Source organism: Gavialis gangeticus, unplaced genomic scaffold, assembly GCF_001723915.1.
Source record: "Gavialis gangeticus isolate Ggan-Ray unplaced genomic scaffold, GavGan_comp1, whole genome shotgun sequence".
NCBI classification, from domain to species: domain Eukaryota; kingdom Metazoa; phylum Chordata; order Crocodylia; family Gavialidae; genus Gavialis; species Gavialis gangeticus.
In genome coordinates, this window is record NW_017729022.1 from 70,762,445 (window position 1) to 70,780,935 (window position 18,491).

The following is an 18,491-nucleotide window of genomic DNA, read 5'->3' on the forward strand; positions in this document are numbered from 1 at the left end:
GGCTGCAGTGCTCCCTGCGGCTGCAGGTTCCGCAGAATAGGATAGGTCAGCCCTGAATGTGGGTGCAGATTTTTAAAGTATCTCAGCTCCCATTCAGATACTGAAATGAAGTAGACAGATTTTGCAACTGGTCCTCAGCTGGTATAAGCTGATGCAAACTCCATGGAGTTTGCTAGTTAGGAGTCTGCCCCAGAGGTATTTGGAAAGCCTTAATTTGAAGCAGTATACACTGTGATCTTGCTAGATGGCGCTAGGATCGTATGGTATTGGTGTATAAGTAGACATTTCAGGCTTTCCTGGCGAGAGGTGCCTAGAAGAAAACAGACTGGTTTTGCGGTGCTGCAGCTCTATTTGCAGTGTGTAACTCACCTCACCAAATTTGGTCAACAGAGTGACTGTGGTTTGATACTATTTGTCAAGTCCATCTTCCAAAGAACTATAGAATTACCTGCCAGTAGCTGTCATTACCAATGGCATTTGCTCTTTGCTTCTTTGTCAGATTGTTGTCACTAACCCAGCAACTATGAGGCAGTGTTTACAACATACATCTCAGTTTCTCAGGATAATGAGATTTTTAGCAATGTAACTGCTGCTTAACATTGCTGCTCTGTAAGAAATCAGAGAGAATAAAGTGCAAAATATATTTAATCTTCCATTAGAAAGTACATTGCATACCTCAGTCCTGCCCTTGAGGAATGTCAGGGAATGGTGAACTATGCTTGTTCTGTGGCTAGAGAACTTTAATCTCAAAAGCTGACACAGTTTGATACTATTCACATGAATTTGTTACTGCTGAAAAGATTTAAAACATATATTATGTGGAAATACTTAAAAGAAATCACAATATTGAAGAATTGCAATAGGATTTAGTTATTAAAATGTTAGCTAACTTGTAGATTTTTTTTAAATTATGAAAATGTGGAAATACAATGTTACTGTCTTTATTACTGATAGCACCATATATTTAATATTAAAAATGCCATATATTTAATATTAAAATGAAGCTGAATCTCATCCATTACTGACAAGTGCTATCAGACATGCTTCTGCAGTTGTCTGCTTGATCATGATGTATGAGATAAACAACCCATTATACATGTTGTGAAGCAGATGAGAGACAAAAGTAAAGTTATAGTCACAAGCATGGCTGATGAGCTGGAGGCTTTGAAAACAGCGGACATGTCTACCTCCAATGTGAGGTACTAAATTAATGTGCATTAGACTGTGCTAATGCACAGTATCAGTAGCACATTTGCATGTTTTTTAGTGAGGCTTAATGCACAGTAGTCTATTTTACTGAGTATTAGCATAATGTCATGGTTTTTTATATGACACTTTAATACACAGTAAAATACTCTACTGTTCATTAAAGTGCATGTGTAAATCAGTGTTAAGTGATTTAAGTCAGACTTGCACTAAACAGTGGGCCAAAGTAATTAAATTCACAAGTGTTATTATTTCAGTGCAAGTGTCTCATTTCAATGGGGTATCAAAGGTACTTATAAAGATCTTATGCACTGGAGAAAAAAAGTTGCAAATTCAAGTGGATTATGTAACTTTTGCAGAAGCTGGTAAGCAGACTAGCCCCAGAGCATGATGTAAAGTACATTCAATTCAGTTCTTTGCAACCGCAAAATTGCTTTATTATTTTTCCATAGTCAAAATGAGAGTGAAATCTAAGAGCTGGCATTTTCTTAGAGGTGCCTTGAAGTCTAAAAAGGTTGAGAACAACTGGCTTAGACAAATGATGTGCTGCTGATAGCCAGCATGGGGGAGGTCAGGCTGTTAAACAGTTATCACTAGGTGTCACTTTAAACAGAAGGAATAACAAATGTTTGAAGCAAATTTTATAGCATGATATGCAACCAAGTCAAACAGGTATTAGCTAAAACCTGTCAGTAATGTGTGGGCTGGACTTTTTTGTTTTTCTTGTTAATAACTGGGGTGAAGACTTGTATTAAATTGCTGTTATGCCAGTAAGTAATTGTGTAGGTTCCATGCTTTAGAGAAATACCTGACCATCTCCAAGGACAGTTTTGATCATTCTTATTACTTCAGTTTATTTCTGTCTTCCAGCTTTCCCTGCCAAATGCCTTTGCCCATTTATCAGAGAACGTAAGTATTTCTGCATTTTCTGATGTTTTTGTTGGCAGATGGCAAAAACATCTATGAATTTAGGGTGTTCACAGAAATTACATTTTTTTTGTAAGATGAGGCCCCTGAAAGCACTCTACACAATAGCCATAACATAACATTCACAGCTGCAGACCACTTCTAAAATGGCTGAGCATGTGAAAATCTAAACTTTGTCCAATGAAGTATTAGACAGGGGCACTCTAAGGCAGAGAGCCTTAGGGAACCTGTGTTCAGGTTTCCTGTGAGGGTTAATTTTGAGCAATTCTACCTGCATCTCATGTGGCTATGTGGGTTGGATGGGTGCTCACTGAAATAATAACTTTTGTGAGTGTGACAGGGGGCCATCCCCAGGCCTGTCCAATGTTGGCCCAACCATCTGTTTCTGGGCTAACCACCCACCTTTCTCGCCTGCCATGCCTTGATGGAACAATAATTATGATGTTAGGTGGGAGGATGCCCATTTACTACCCCTACACCAGGGGTTGCTATCTACTCCAAACCTTCCCTATAGGGTAGCCCATGCCTTGCAGATGGTATGTAAAGACTAGCACTTTTAATTCTAATTTGGCCTTGAGCAGCCTCAGGTTCGCTGTAGCCCTGTCTCTGCACCTTTTGCAGTGTTGGGGTTCTACACAGTAGTGTGCCCCCCTATGAGGGCTCCTCGTCCTTAGTAGCCCCAGCCCAGTTTACCAGTTAAAACAACAAGATAAATATGAGCCCCTGAGCTATATTATAATATGAGTAATACAAGCCACACTTTGCCTCTTTAAAACCCCAAACTGCTCCTTGAGTATTGAGTGCCTCCCATCCCTGGGTACCTTGTAGACTCCTGGAGCCTCATTAGCTATGTAAACAGTCTGTCCAGCAGCCACAGTGTTCCTGGGTAGTTCTTCCCTGCAGGAGCTCCTTCCTCTGGCAGCTTGCCAGAGAACTAACTCCTGCCAACCTCAGCCCTGGGGCTTATATGTGCCCAGAGCCCTATCTCTTTCCGGTCAGCTGACCGGCCTGTGTGGCTGGGCTTTTAACCCCTGCCTTCCTGGTTCTTGGTGTTTCTAAAGACTCTGGCTTTAAAGGGGCTGCCCTGACTCCTAGTAACGGGGCTAGGGTTGCCTGTTACAATGAACACCAGCCCAGCCCTGCCTCTGGGGCTGTAATAGAGAGAAGACAGAAAACCTCTGTCTCCTTGTGCAGTGAGGGAGGGAGAGAGATGAGGGAAGGGACACCCCTTGCCACATGTGCCCCTCCCAGCTACCTCTGCTGGGGTTCTGGGTGGAGCTGGGCTGGGCCTGCAAGGCAGGGGGGCCTCTGTTTCCCCCTGGCCCACCCCAGCTCTAGGCTTTGCAGCCTCTGCTGTCAAGGCGCTCATGCGGGGGGGGGATGGGGGAAGGGAGCCTCCCCTGTTGTGCCACTGTCAGGATGCTCGCATAGTGGGTGGAGGGAGTTGCGGGGGGGAAGCAAGCCCCCCTGTCATGCATACCCCCCCACTGCAGCTACCCCTGCTGGGATTTTGGGGGGAGCCAGGCTGGGCCTGCACAGCAGAGGGGGTCCCTTCCTTGCCTACCCCCCACACGAGCATCTTGACAGCGGCAGCCTTGTGGTTGCTGTGCCTGGAGCTGGGGTGGGCAGAGGCGTGAAACACCCTCCCTTGCCTCATAAATCTGGCCTGGCTACCCCTGCTAGGGTCTTGGGAGGAGCTGGGCTGGGCCTGTGAGGCAGAGGGGCCTAATTTTTCCTCCCCCCCACTTCCCTCCAGCTCCAGGTGCAGCAGCCTCTGCTGCTGTCAAGATGCTTGTGGGGGGCGGGGGAGAGGGAGGAAAGGGAGCCCTTCCCACCACATGGGCCCAGCCCAGCTCCTCCCAAGACCCCAGCAGGGGTAGCTGAGGAGGACACGCATGGCAGCAGGGGTTTCTTTCGCCCACTTCCTGCTCCCCGCACAAGCATCTTGACAGCGGCAACCTTATGGCTGCCATGCCTGGAGCTTGGGCGGGGTTGGGGAACAGAGTCCCTCACCTCTTTGGCTCAGTCTGGCTCACCACAAGACCCCAGGAGGGATAGTTGGAGGGGTCTGCATGGCAGGGGGATCTTTCCCTCCTTCCTCTCACCTAGCCACTGCTGACAGTTGCCAGCTGTGTGTGAAGTGCCATGAGTTAGAGTGCCTCCCCGAGAGGCACTTATGTCCTCACATGCCCTCTCTTGTCTATAGCATTAGTCAGTTAGAAGGGTTGGCTTGTATTGTGTGTTACAGACCTGAAATATTACATATTTTTATAGAAGCAAGTAATATTTCCTGCTTCCTTGGGCTGTGGACAAATGAACAAATTGCAAAAGTTAAATGGGGGCAGGGGCCTACCATGGAGCAACTGACTCACAATAATTGTTTGTGTGCCTGCTCTTACCAGCACAGTGTAGTCCTCAGTAAAATAGGGATAAATTAACACAGTTCAATTTTCACTTATTGCAGGGTAGCAGTAGGCCCACAAACAATTAATTCACGGGCACAGTGGGGACCTTGTCCATGATGATTAATATGGCTTTCCTAGAACAGGTGAGAAGTGAACAGGGTTAGGGGAGGAAAGGGTGAAGTTTTATTATTACCACCCATACATTTGCTTAAATAGTAAATTAATCCCCGCTGGCCAGACAGTGTGTGTAGGCCACTAATAAATCAGTGCCCTTAGGAACAAAGATGAAGCAAGAAGCACTGACACAATATCAAGTGCCTGAGTCATACCTCCTAGGGCTGTACCCAGGATGATATGGCTTTTGTCCTACCTCTCATTCAAGGTTGTGCCTAAGATCACAGTACAGCCCAAAGAATACAGGCAGAGTAACTTTCACTTTTTTGTTAAACATTAATGTTTTGCCCAGACATTTCTTAAAATTTACTCTTTTTGGGAAACACAGCTGTTCTAAAAAGAGAGTACAGTGTGTGCTGACATGAATCATTTTGACTGCAGCATGTATCTGGAAACAACTATGGCAACAAACATGCTTTTCAGAATGCAAAGCAGCATAGGAAAAGCTACGTCTTGAAATAGGACTGATGTGGAAAGGATTTTCTTATGACCAGAATGTGCAAAATATTTTGGGACTTCTACCATTGAATGACTTACAAAGACTCCAGTACAGTAGAGTAAAAAGAGTATGAGGGTATGAGCAAGAGCAAAAAACTGGTAAACAGGTACATCAGACGAACACTTTCAGGTCATCCAGACAAACATTATTTTTGTGTCCCTTAAATATTTGCATAATATCTGTTCGGTTAATTTGGGCTGATATTCATTGTCAAGTGATCTCTGCAGTATCAGATACTCACTGTCATTTTACCAGCTGTGCTAGGTATCAAAAACCTGATCCAGTATAAAAATTCAGTAAAATATATATAAAAAAGAAGTCTTATGCTTGCATTCTGCATTCTGATAAATCTGTGACTCTTGCCCTGTTTGAATCACTAGATCTGACTGCCTACACTTCAGTCAACCCTGACACTAGGTACTAGACATTTTGTACTGTTTCCTGGCTCCAATCTATAAAATTCATAAACAGTTATAGGAGAAGGGACTGGAACCCAAGTCCTCCACTCCCAGGTGAGTGCCCTAACTGTTATGGTGTGGTCTCGTTTTGGCATGCATACTTTCTGGCCCAGAGATTCTTTAAGTAGGCACACCAGAACAGCTTGATAGTGCCTTTATCCTCCACCCCAGAACAGTGCTTAATTTGTTGGTTAGGACAGTCTTGTGGAAGATATGGGTTTGGTCCTCTGAGGGGGAAAAAAAGGAACGGATGTTGGGTTTCACATCCTCAATTCGTAATAACTAATAAACTAAAAAAATGAACTGTTCCAAACAGGAGATTTTACCACACCTTCAAGTCTCCTATGAAATATGAACTTTCATTCTACCTAGGACAACTTTTACAATATTTTCTCTTATGCCTGAAGAAGAGTGCCTGTGCCTGAAACTTGCAAATAAAGACTTTTTTTTCCAAACAACTAGTTGTTCTAATAAAAGATATCACCTCTCTCATGAGTTCTGATTCCTTTTACATTCTAAATTAATGCTCTAACTACCGAGCTATTGGCATTTCAAATCGTACTTCTTCTTCTTCCTCTTTTTCTTCAAGAAAGGGCTTGGGCACCTACCTTAAGTTGAAGGTTTAAGTTTGTGCATCTTGAGTGATGCATCTTTATGGAAGGGGGAAGTAGGCAAAATCCCAGGCAGGATTTTAGACACCTGCATATCCTCAGCTTTTCCTATTGGGTATTTTAGGCAGCTCCCTGCTCAACATGTGGATTCCATCCCTGAGTAGCTAACTGTCCAGGGCTAGGGGCAGAAGTTACACATAAATTGGTTTAAGTGATCAGAAACGGGTTTAAACCTGTAACAGAACAGAAGCTCAGTGCACATAAACCAGTTTCAAAATGGCTGAAACTGGTGTATGATAAATCAGTTTGAATATAGCATCAGACTTAACTGATTTGGGTCAAACTAGTTTATAAAACTTGTGTCCCAGACCCATGTGTTTTAGAAGGAACCAAAGCACATAGATCAGGGCTGTGGATTATTCCTCCTGTAGTTAAATCCCTTTGTAGATCTCGCCCTCAATCACTTGCTGGCTTTATAATCACTTTCTCTGGCCTCAGCAGTCTCTGGTCACAAGCATTTTGGTCCTTAAAGGGGAAGGCTACTCTGGTGCAGTAATTTCTTCCCTCCATTCCCTCCCCCACAACTTTTTCTCCTTGGTGTTAACTTTTAATGTTTTTCTCCTTGTCCTTACTGAAAAGCTACCTACTGAGTTTCCTCTGTGCCTCTCTCAGGACTGAACTCCAACAGATGTGAGTACCATAACTGGATACACTACAATAATGTCATTAAAAAAAGTTCAAAGTGCTAATTGTACAGAAAATATCTTGGCAAAGTGATATAACCCATATAATTTGAAGTTCAGCATCTATCAAACTGCTACTGCTGTCTAGCATTCTACTGAGTCAGTAGGCATCCATGGCCATTTTATTATCTCAACACCTGCAGAATGACACAAAACTTAACTGATTCCCCTCCTTTCCACCTACCAGCATGAATTACAATAGATAGCTATTCCTCTCCCTAGTTATAACATGCAGTAGTTGATCAAACCCACTTCTGTGCACAATGACTAGGCAAGAATGACATCATAACCACTGTTCACAACACTAAGAACAACAATAGCACACATGTCATTCCATCCCACCCTTGCTCCCATAGTTGTGTTTACATATTCCTGTGTTTATATGTATAAGATGATATATTGAAATGGAAATTAGTCAAATGGATTTTGTCCCAGTCATATACTTCCAAATCTAGGCCTGTAGGTACAACAGTTTTTAACTTGCCTACTTTTCAAACCAATGATTCTCAGTACCCTATGTTTGCTGAGTCCTAGAACCACTTCCCCAAAGCTCTGCTTCCTCCCATGACTTCAGTGTATAGAACATCAGTTGTATAATTAATAGAGGTGCAGCAGTACATTAGTCCATATTGTATCAGCACCGATAAAAGGAAAATTGACATTATTGGCAATTGGCTTTTTTGGCTGATGTGGCTGATAATGCCACCGATAAATGCTGCATGAATGCATGCAGCCACAGCATGCACGGGGCCAGGAATGCAGCCTGGCAGCTTGGAGAGCGGCATACAGCCAGTAAGTCTGTTGGGGGGAAGGGGCGTGGACAGGGGCAGATCAAGGCCCACATGGTGTGGGAGGGAGAGTGGGACTGAGGCAGGAGCAGGTGCTGCCCAGCTGAGATGGTGTGGGGCATAGGGTGGAGCCGTGAGTGGCTTGTCTGGAGGCTGTGGGGGGGCGGGAAAGGGGGCAGCTCCTGCCACTGCACACACCCCTGGGGGAGGCACCCCCATGCCCTGCTCCACCCTGGCTGGACAGCACCTGCCCCTGTCCCAGCCCCAGCCCCAGCCCTACTCCCTCCCTCACCGTGGGGGCCTTGATCTGCACCCCCCATGCCCCTTTCCTCTCTCCACCCCTTCCCCCCCAACAGAATTATCAGCCAGATGCTGCTCTCCAAGCTGCTGGGCTGCATATCAGCAGTCGGATTGGTATCTGCTTCTTAATAATTGGCCACTGGTATTGGCTCAAAAAATCTTTATCTGTACACCGCTAATAATTAATATGTTGATGGAATTTCTGGACGATCACTGATGTGTGGTAATACTTCCTAGAAGGATATAAAGAAGGCAGGGTAGACTTAAACTTTATAGACTCATAGCATCTGACAAAGTAAGCTGTTTCTTATGAAAGCTTAAGCATCTCTGGTAAGGTAGAGGTGAGAATTGTTGCAGGTTATATTTTTATTGGACCAGCTGCATGGGTGGAATAGACTTAGATGACCTTTCAAATGCAAAAACCTGATGAAGAATGGATTGCTTTTGAAAGTTTGTCTAAGTCTATCCCAACCATGCAGTTAGCAGGGATGGATTAACACATCGGAAAACTAGGCACATGCCTAGGGCCCTAAGTGAAGAAGGGCCCCAGTTGTCAGTTGTGCTTATTTTGCCGTGGCAGTGCTGCTGCAGTGCTGCCCAGCTCTTTTTCCCTTCTAGGACTGCACACTGCAGCTCCAAGCCCCCAACAGCTGCTGCTGCTGCCCTACGGAAAGCAATTAGGTGCATAGTTTGTTTGCCTAGGGCCCACTAAAGGGTCAATCCAGCCCTGGCAGTTAGTCCAATGAAAGATATCATCCACAACAATTCCTGTCTCTCTCATAATTTCTGGACCATCACAGCTATAGCCGCACTCCTTAATCTACAGTGTGCAGTCCATAATGTGCTTTCTGTCTGACTTCAAACTAATGGGGCTAAAACCTCTCTCTGGAAGGATATAGTGAGCCTCTGGTTTAAGAAGCTGGGAGCAATACTGATATGAAGGGGAAAGGAAACTTCAAAGATTCACAGATCCCAAATTTTCTTGATCTCTAAATGCAGCCTTACTTTTGGCTGAGTATCCTAAAATATACAGAAGAATAACAAGAAGATACTTGTACAGGCAGTCCTCAGATTTATGACACAATTGGTTCCTGAAAACTGTGTCTTAAGTCAAAACGTTGTAACTTGGAACCAATTTTCTCATAAGAGACTATGTTATAAATGGTTCCTGAACCAAGGTCCAATACCCTATTTTCACCAAAAATACCCCAGAATTTTGTACTCGATCAATTATAGATGAGTAATATAGCTACATTAATGTATTTATATTGTAAATAGCAATCATATTGATTTGAAAGGACTTCTTTGAGGTGACTTTGCTGGACTTTTTGAAGAGTTCTTGGCTGGAGTCATCTCGGGAACCTTGGCTGCCGTTTTTCTGGAGTCTTGTCTGCTTTCTTAAATAAAGTGTCCAAGGAAGTTTGGATAGATGTTCTCCAGGGAGATGAGTGATGCAGCGAACTTGTTCACTGGCGTGGCATTGCATTGGATCAAGTGTTCTAAGTCGAAACTGATGTCATAAAGTCGAAACAGGGTATCAATTTATAAATGTTGTAAGTGCAAAACTTTGTAACTTGAAACTTTGTAAGTCAAGGACTGCCTGTATTACATACTGGCGAAAATATGATTAACTGATTCCTAGGAGCTGGGAAGTTTTGAAGCTTTCACAGTTGCTTGTTTCAATTTTTTAAGAGCCACTGGATGCACATGTGCATCCACGCTGCTCCCAAGCCCAGACTGCCAGGGGCTAGGGCAAACCACGGCTTTTAAAATAATTGGTGTGTACACATATCACTCATCTAATCAGGATTTAGTGAGCAGCTGAATGCAGTGCTGCTTTTCTGCCATTGATTCAACAATACAATCCTGGAATAACTGTACAGGTGTTCTTTGCAAAATCCCAGTTTAAACTGTTACTGTCTTGTCACAGAGCACTTAGGTGCCCTGCGCCTGAAAACAGAAACGGCTTAAGAGAGACCCCTAGCGGTGAGAAGGGGGAGGCGCAGCTGCCAGTCACCAGGGCAACACAGGTGCTGGTTGCTGGGGCAACCAGTGAAACCTGCTGACAGGAAGGGGCAGGGCTTAGCCCTTCTTAAGCCAAGGCAGGAGGCCAGGAGGGCAGTTCCCCTCTGGCAGCCAAGGAGGGGGGAGCTCGGCCAGTGCTGAGAGAGGGGAGAGTATTGACTGCATGAGCTTCCCCTGGTTGCTGCCATGGGTTGGAGTATTTTCCTGGTAGAGATCGAATGTTGTTTTGACCCGACGGTTTAGTTTTACGTTATAGCCCAGGGGCTTTGTGTTTTGTGTTTACTGTTTGACCGGAGGACCGGGTGAGGCTATTAGGGGTTGGAGGAGGCCTCATAGGGACTCCATGGTAGCGTGGGGGTCCTGATGCCAGAGAGGGTGCAGCATCTTGGGGATGCATTTGGCCCCAGCCCAGAGTGAAGGGGGGCAGCACAGAGTCCCTGAGTGAAGGGGGGCAGTGCAGAGCCCCAAGTGAGAGGGGAGCAGTGAGGAACCCCAGTGAAGTAAAGGAGAGGGCCAAATCACAACAAGGCTCAGGTCAGAAATCCTGTCGGCACCATCTGCGAGGCTTGGGCTGCGGTGTAGGGGAGGAAAAGGAGCCGCAGATAGCGCCCCCTGGCACCGGGGCGTATAAAGTGGGCAGCCTCCAGCTAATTACATCACTCAACCAATTAAGATCAAGGCATGGCAGGCAAGAAAGGCAGCTGGCCCAAAGCGGGAGGGCAAAGTCACCACTAGAAAGACTCCCATAGTGATACTCCTGTCACATACCTCTTATCTGGGAAACTTCTTTATGATTTATCCTGGGAAAACTGGCATGAACAACTGGACCACTTTGTCCCAGATGCAGTGATAGAAGTTTTAATTTAAAAATGTTCCCTAACAAAAAAGGAAACTAAGGAAGTTGGTAATTAGCTAAGTTAAGTAGCAAGTTAGAGAGCCAGACAAAGACTCTACAGAGGCTTGTCTACTGCTCCACAAATAAAGTTTATCGTCTAGTTCTTTTTATTTTTGTATACAGGGACTGTGATGATGACACAGGCTGGAGACCATTGGAACCATTATATAACTTGCTTTGTTCTTTGGACAAATGTTATGCAAGTTGATTAAGGCAATGATTTATGGCTATGCAAAACAACAAATTAAGAAACACTGGGAGAGGCTGCCAAACTTTTAGAATTATTTGTCAATAGTCTACATGTTTAAGCTACATTAAACTTTTCCTAACATTTCCAGGACCAAGCAGAAATACCCTTTTTGTTTGTCTGAGACACTACTTTATGCAAGCAAGGGACTCGCAATGACTCCTGAATTCCACTTCTAGCTCTGTGACTTACTTGCTTACTTTGAAAAAGAACTTAGCTTTTTTTGTCTTTAAATCACTATCTTTAAAATAGGTATACAATTTATTTACCCTTGTTGTGGCTTCCTGAACTTTTATGAAGTGCTTTAAGATCTTCATATGAAAGGTGTTATCAAAATATGAAGTATCATTTCCTACTTAACCAGTTTTCAAGCCACACAAACTATAACATTCTTATACAGAGAGGGTTAATAGACTGGTGTTATACATTTATTTTGATATGCATAAATCTTGAAAACTTTAGTTTGCATTGCTGCTATTTTCATGCTTTAAAAATGGATTTTTCAGACTAAAGCTTAAAAGATTTGCTAAAGGGAAATGTTCATGTTTGGGAAGCAAAATTAGACATCAGTTTTGGCACTATTTGTAGTCAGATATACTGAGATGCATCCTACTAATCTTTATTAACCATTTCTTGATTCATGGAAATATATTTATGCAGGTCATGATGTCCTTCTGCCCTGCTTTCTTCTTTCATTCTGAGAGTACACAGAAGATTGAAACATATACCAGTACTACCCTGGTAGGATGATACATTTTGATATTTTGCAGGCTCATGGCCTGTAAACAAAGAGGTGACTTGGAACACCATATGGTTATAGAAAGATTGAGTGGGTTTGGTGTTAAAAGTAACCAAGCTCAAATTTTAGTCATATTAGAGTCTCTGTTTTTGAAGCATTTTTTTTTAGAGCTCAAGGTTGCATTTTTGTTTAAACATACTGAGAGATATTCTGTTTGAAACTTCATAAACGTTGACATCCTTTTGAGTTAAAAAGTATTGCTGTCAGTCCAAAAGAAATTAAAATCTATAACCCGGGTGCACCCAAATATGTGCTCCCCTCTCCAAAAAGAAGGGATGGGTGACTAGGTAGGAGTGCTGCAAGAGGGACCTGCAAATGTAAGCCAGTTCCCTCTATTCCCTATAGAGTCAGGCCAAGACAAAAATACTTAACTATGTACAGATTTATTAAGATATCTAAAATCTAAAGAAATTGATATTGAGAAATGTATATACACAAATATACAATTGTCATATAGCGTTGTATCCCACAAATGAAGGCTGAAAGATTACACCACCTCAAGAAACATTGAACAATACATGGGTAAGCAGTTGATCTGAAACAGATAAGCACAGGTAAGTATGAAGGAAGGGGTCCCAGCAGAGCCCCAGTTAAGACTTATATACTCTACATGCTATTAAACTACCAATATACAATTATAAAAATACACAACATATATAAGAGGCAGTGTTACAAAATATGAGGTGCTCTCTCACAAAATAGAAGGCGCATAAACATCAAAAATAAACTTGATTGTTCAAAAGTCCCCAAAGCCCAGGCTGTTCCTAAGGCCTTGGCTGCACTCCAATGACTAGTTGGAGGGGAAAACCCCAATGCCCCTTGGGCCTTCCGCAACCCCCAATGAAGCCTATAAACTCAGAAGGGGCTCTCTCCCCTTGGGATCTCTCCTCCAGGAGCCCCTTACTAACTAGGAGGCAGTGGCAATGCGTAGGGGGTGCACAGGGGTGCATGTACACCCCCTGAGAGCATTGGTGCACCCCCTGACTGGCCGCACTCCCTGCTTAGGTGATGGGCAGGGGGGGCAGGTGGGAGCACCAGTGCCCCCCCTGCTAGTGCCAGCTGGGGAGTGGGAGCACCGGATTTAGGCCACAGCCATTTCTGGAAGCGCAGCGGCCACTTTTGGGAGCACTGTGGCCACTTTCAGGAGTGCTGTAGCCACTTTTGGGAGTGCCGCAGTCACCCACTGGTTGGTAAGTTTTGCCACAGGGGGACATCCCCTCAAGTTGGCGAGATTGGATGCGGGGGACCACCCCAGTCGCTGACTGGTTGCTGGGGTAGCATGTGTCCCCCCTGACTAAGATGGCACCAGTCACCCATGCCAGAAGGAATTTCCCCTCCCCTGTGGGAATCCTTTTCCCCAGCAAGTCACAACTCCGGGTCCAGATTGAGTGGTTCTTGGCCCCTCAGGCATGTTGCTCCTTGCTGGCAGAAGCCTCCTGGGCCTTTGACACCTTCTGGGCCACTCGCCTATTTGGAACCCTGGGAGCACTGTTGTGCTCCCAGGGTGTTTGCCTTCTGCTAAGGGTTGGAGGCCTGGGTCACCTTGTGCAACACTGGGTGGGGCTCGGTCCACTCCTGGACCCTCTGTGCAGCGTTGTCTGCACTGGGTGGCTGGCTGTTTGTCAGGGGGCCCAGACCCAAGCCGTCATGAATGCCTCACAAGGTCCCGATCCCTCCCAGACCACTCTATGCCACCCTGTCGGCACCAATTACTTGGCCCTGAGCCAGGGGCTGCAGACCCGAGCTGCCTTGAACAGCCCCTAGGGTCCTGCTCCATGCACTGACCTGTACACAGCGTTCCTGGCTGCACACCCAGGGTTGTAGACCCAAGCTGCCTCAAGCAGCTTGCAGGGTCCTGGTCCCTCCTGAACCCTCCGTACAGCGCTGCCTGTACCAACACCGCATTCCTTAGTGGTGGGCTGGGGGTACAGCTACTGGCTGCTCCCGTCCAATAAAAAAGGGTCTTCAGGCTCTTCAGGGCACTGGCTCTGCCCCGCTGGGCAGCTCACACTATCTTTTCTTTGCTCATCCTCTTCTCCATCCCTCGATGCAGCCACCCACGTGCTGGGTATGCTGCTCTTTTATACCCATGGAGGCTCTGCCCCCCCAGATTGCAGGGTTTACCCCTGGATTGCAAATGGACCAATCAGGTTGAAGCAAGGTGCAGGCTTCAACCAGGTCCAGTTTCTCTGCCTCAGGATAGGGGCAGGGCAAGCTCCTCTTCAGCAATTGCTTAATTGGTGGAAGGACTCCACCAATCACACTGAAGAGTCTCTGAGCCCCAACACACCGGGCAATTATCGGTAAACCCACCACAAATGATTCTGAGAATGTCCTTCATTTAGGTTCAATATGTTTTGCCTTATGTTTTTCTTTTTAAGTTGGATGCACACCTGTTATTAAGGTTGCCTAATACTTCTTATAAAACCCTGTTTTCAGTTGCTTATACATTTGAAATATTTCATGTTGGATATTGACTTAAGGATCTTGTTGTTGGTTGTTTTAATTTCAGATAAAACAGTTCACTTCTAAGAATTAGGTTAGGAAAAATATACAGGGTTTTGTCCATGATCAAAAATTTAGATTCTTTGAGAAGCTCTTATACTTCCATGCTTCAGACCAGGAATATGAAATTTAGCTGATGAATGGCTTTATGTCAGGAAAATAACTTTTGCAATTCTTGTGGAAATCTGCCCAAATTTGGCCACATTATACATCTTAGAAAAATTGAAAGGCACACATGTTGAGAAGAGACTTCTTAGATGTTAGCAGCTAAAACTTCTTAATAATTCCACCTGCACTGAACCTCCTCTAGCTGGCTTGACTGTGCAGCCTTACAATATTCTTTTAATGTGGTTTTGTGTAATGTAAAGACATGCAACCAAACTGCTCATGAAAAAAATAATGTTTGGAGGCAAACCTTAATATATTTTTGTGTTGTTCAGGAAAGAATGTCTTTGATATTTCTATTCTTATACAGAATATCTATCTATTCTCCATAGTTTTTGTTTTTAGCTGAAAAGCAAGCAATCAAACAAAAATCCTTCTAAGGTCTAGACTGGGATTCTTGTATGACTGAAAAATATTTCCATGAATCCTTATGTATTAGGTACAGTTGCGTGGCAAAAGTAACCTTTTAGCAAGAGCACAAGACCATTTGGTGAGTTTAAGTCATGTTAGGATTAGTAAAAAAGCATGCATATAAAATCTAAGTAGTACTTGAAATTTATTTTCACTGATTCCTTACTTAAATTAGCTTCAGGAAAACTCATTATGCAGTATGGTACTACAAGAATTTTGAGCCATGATTTAATTTGCCATTTTCAGTTGCTTGACAACTATTTATTTCAAACTCTTCTTATTTGTTTAGAGTAACTTCTGTGCAATTAAGTGATTAGCTGGATACCAGATCCTCAGGTGGCTTTAACTTGTCAATAAAGCCGTACTAGCTGATGATACAGATATTGGTGTCTTGCCTGCTTGCATGGCTTATTGACAGGTCATAGGATTTGAATTCTGAACATGTGAGGCCAAGATGAGGGCTCCCATTACTTTTGTGTTAGGGCTGCTCTCTGTTGCGCAGCTGATACCACTAACCCGAGGAAGATTGCTCCAGTGTAGGGGATTTGCTGGTGGCACTGAGGCAGCATAATACCTTCTTTAATACCATTCCTTCCTGTGGCCTTCCAAAAAAGCATGTAACCTTGCTGCCTTCCTGGCTGTGTGGAGCCAATAGTAATTGGCGTACAGAAGCCTTTAGATTAGTTCAGGGGTGCTCAATCCCTGGCCCACAAGACAGATCCAACCCTGGCACCATGTCATCCAGCCTGCAGGGCTCTCCATAGGTCTGAAAATCTGGCAGTCAGGGAGTGGTGCCACTAGTCCCGTCTTGCCAAATTTCTGGACTTGTGGGAGAGCCCCAGGGCCTATGCACTAGATTGGGCACACAGGGACTGATTTCAGCACACCGGGCTAGGCAGGGGCACTTCAGACTGCCAAGGCCTGATCCTGGCATGTCGGGCCAGGCAAGGGTGACACCAGGTCCCAGAACCTGATCCCGGCATGCAAGGCCTGATCCTGGGGATGGGAGGAAGCAGTGCAGGGCTCCAAGGCATGATCCTGGTACATGGTGCAGGGCAGGGCCAATGTGGGGCCTGATTCTGGCACTTGGGGGCAGTGTGGGGTGCCAGGGTACAACCCAGTATGCGGAGCTGATGTGATGGCTGATCCTGGAGCCAAGGGTCAGCCACAGGGCCCTCTCTGCCCTGGCATGTGGGGCTTGATCTGGCCTGTGGGCTGACCACAGGCCACTCATCTGACCTGCAGGACCAAAAGCTTGAGCACCATTGGGTTAGTTAAACTCGTGGTGGTGGATAAAACTAGCTCACAGCTGATCTCAAGTTATAAGAGCACAAAGATTACTTAGGATATATTCACACTGCAAACAATAGTATACTGTAGAGATACTCAAGCTAGCTATGTATGAGCTAACTTGGGTACTGGCTGCAGTCTAACCACAGCAGCATAGAGCTCTGTGTGGGCTACTTTACCTTGACTAGAAGCACGTACAGTATTTTGTGCCATTACTAAAAAACAAGGTAAATTAGTCTGTGCGGATTTCCAGGCTGCTAGGGTTGTGCTGCCTCCATACTAGCATAGACCTACTCCTATTTACCTTTGCACACACAGGCACCCCCTTCACCCATTTTTGAGGTGTACTGTGCAATCTTCAGCTGCTGCTTATTATTGGGCTCTTAGCTGCACGGTAAATATAAAGTAATCTGGCCAGATTTCAGTTCATTCTCAACCTGTGTAAACTAGGGCTAGTGTCCTGAGCTCTAGCATTGAGAATTAAAGATGTTTAACCTTCACAATATCAGACCTGCCTTTAGGTGAAGAGTTGATCATTTAAGCCCATTTAATTGTGTATACTTTGCAGTTTAAAACAGAAAGTTTCTTCTATCAGGGTCTTACTTTTAGCATTAGTAGGTTATTGGGCCTCATACCTGGTCCTTACAGCAGCTATAGCAAGTGAGTAAGCAGTTAGCAGTTTTACTGCTTTATTTAGGCCTACCCACTATCCTGATTTTCAGGCTTCTCCAGCAGGCACAAAATTCCTGTGGCATTTGCTTCCAATGAGGAAGTGTCATAAGCGCCTTGGCAGGTGATTTGTATATCTGATGAAATGGCTGGAAGGATTTCACTTGGCATTCAGATGTTAGAGGTGATAGGACATTTGAGTTGTTCTGCTTTGGTTAGCACAGAATCTGATCACTTAGTTGTGTTTTTTGGCCAGAGGGCTTGGCAGATGCAAGCCAGACAGAATTAAGTAGCTGTAGTCCTCTACATTATTTCCCCAATGTATGTTTCACCTTATATTTATACAGCATGGAAAATGAAATGGTATTTGTGAGGAATAAAATGTGAAACTACAACAGAATTATTGAACAGATCATTCAATATAGGAATAGGTTTTCCAGGTCCTGATTACACTCTTACCTTCAAAACTGAGTGTTTTTCTTTAATTTCTAAGTCATACAATAATTTATATGAATTCTAATTCCTATAAATAGTTCCTGGCTAGCACAGACTCTTTTCAGTTTGTTGAAGGGATATGAAAGATATAGCCATGGCAGTAGACCAAGGTTCTGCGTATAAAAGCCAGAAGGAAGAAATACCACTGGGTGCCTGCATTTGAAAAAGCAATCAGGACTGGACCAATATGGCTACAACCTGGATACCTGGATTTAAAAAATAAACTTTTGCAGACCAAATTTAGCACAGATCTCTGAGTTGTTTTACTGTGGCATCTCTAATTAACAGCAGTTTTACTAAATTTCAAAGTACTGTAAGTACAGAATTGCATTATTCCAGAAAATCCAAATACAGTTGCATTGTAAAGCGTGTCAGAATGTGTGTGGTTTGTTGGTTTTTTGTTTTTAAGTCTTCCTCAGAGGCATTGGGTGTTGCCAGCAGCCAAGACTGGGGATTTTGATGGGTGTGTGCCAGTGCTCTTGCTGGGATTTAAAGCTAGCGGTTCCTGGCTAGAGGATCTTGCCCCTCCATTCAGGGTCAGAGTGATTGTTGTTTTTGGTGTCAGGAAGGAATTTTGCCCCCTGGTCAGATTGGTATGGACTATGGTTGGGGCATTTGCCTTCCTCTGTTGTGGCAGGTTTGACCCTCTTCCTGAGATCTCTTGAACGTATCTTTTGTTTGAAGAAGCAGGATGTTGGTTGCGATGGTCCCCCTGCTTTACTTGTGGCAGGTTAGGGTGTTGTCTTTTGTTGTGTCAGGGTTGACAGTAATTTTACTAAGAGATTAGATTATGGATTTGTATAGGATGATTTGGATAGGGATGATCCTGCCTCAGGCAGGGGTTGGACTATATGACTTGTGGAGGGACTACCTGTAGTG

The 18,491-nt window shown here is 44.4% G+C and overlaps 2 long non-coding RNA genes across 2 annotated transcripts in view; both read left to right on the forward strand.

Annotated features, from left to right (window-relative positions):
* Positions 1 to 18,491, forward strand: part of LOC109296121 — a 637,130-nt gene that overhangs the window by 323,659 nt on the left and 294,980 nt on the right. The window lies entirely within an intron of this gene.
* Positions 4,427 to 11,478, forward strand: LOC109296120. The gene is made up of 3 exons (XR_002096897.1): positions 4,427 to 4,681; positions 5,592 to 5,723; positions 11,155 to 11,478. It is a non-coding gene; the product is annotated as an uncharacterized LOC109296120 (long non-coding RNA).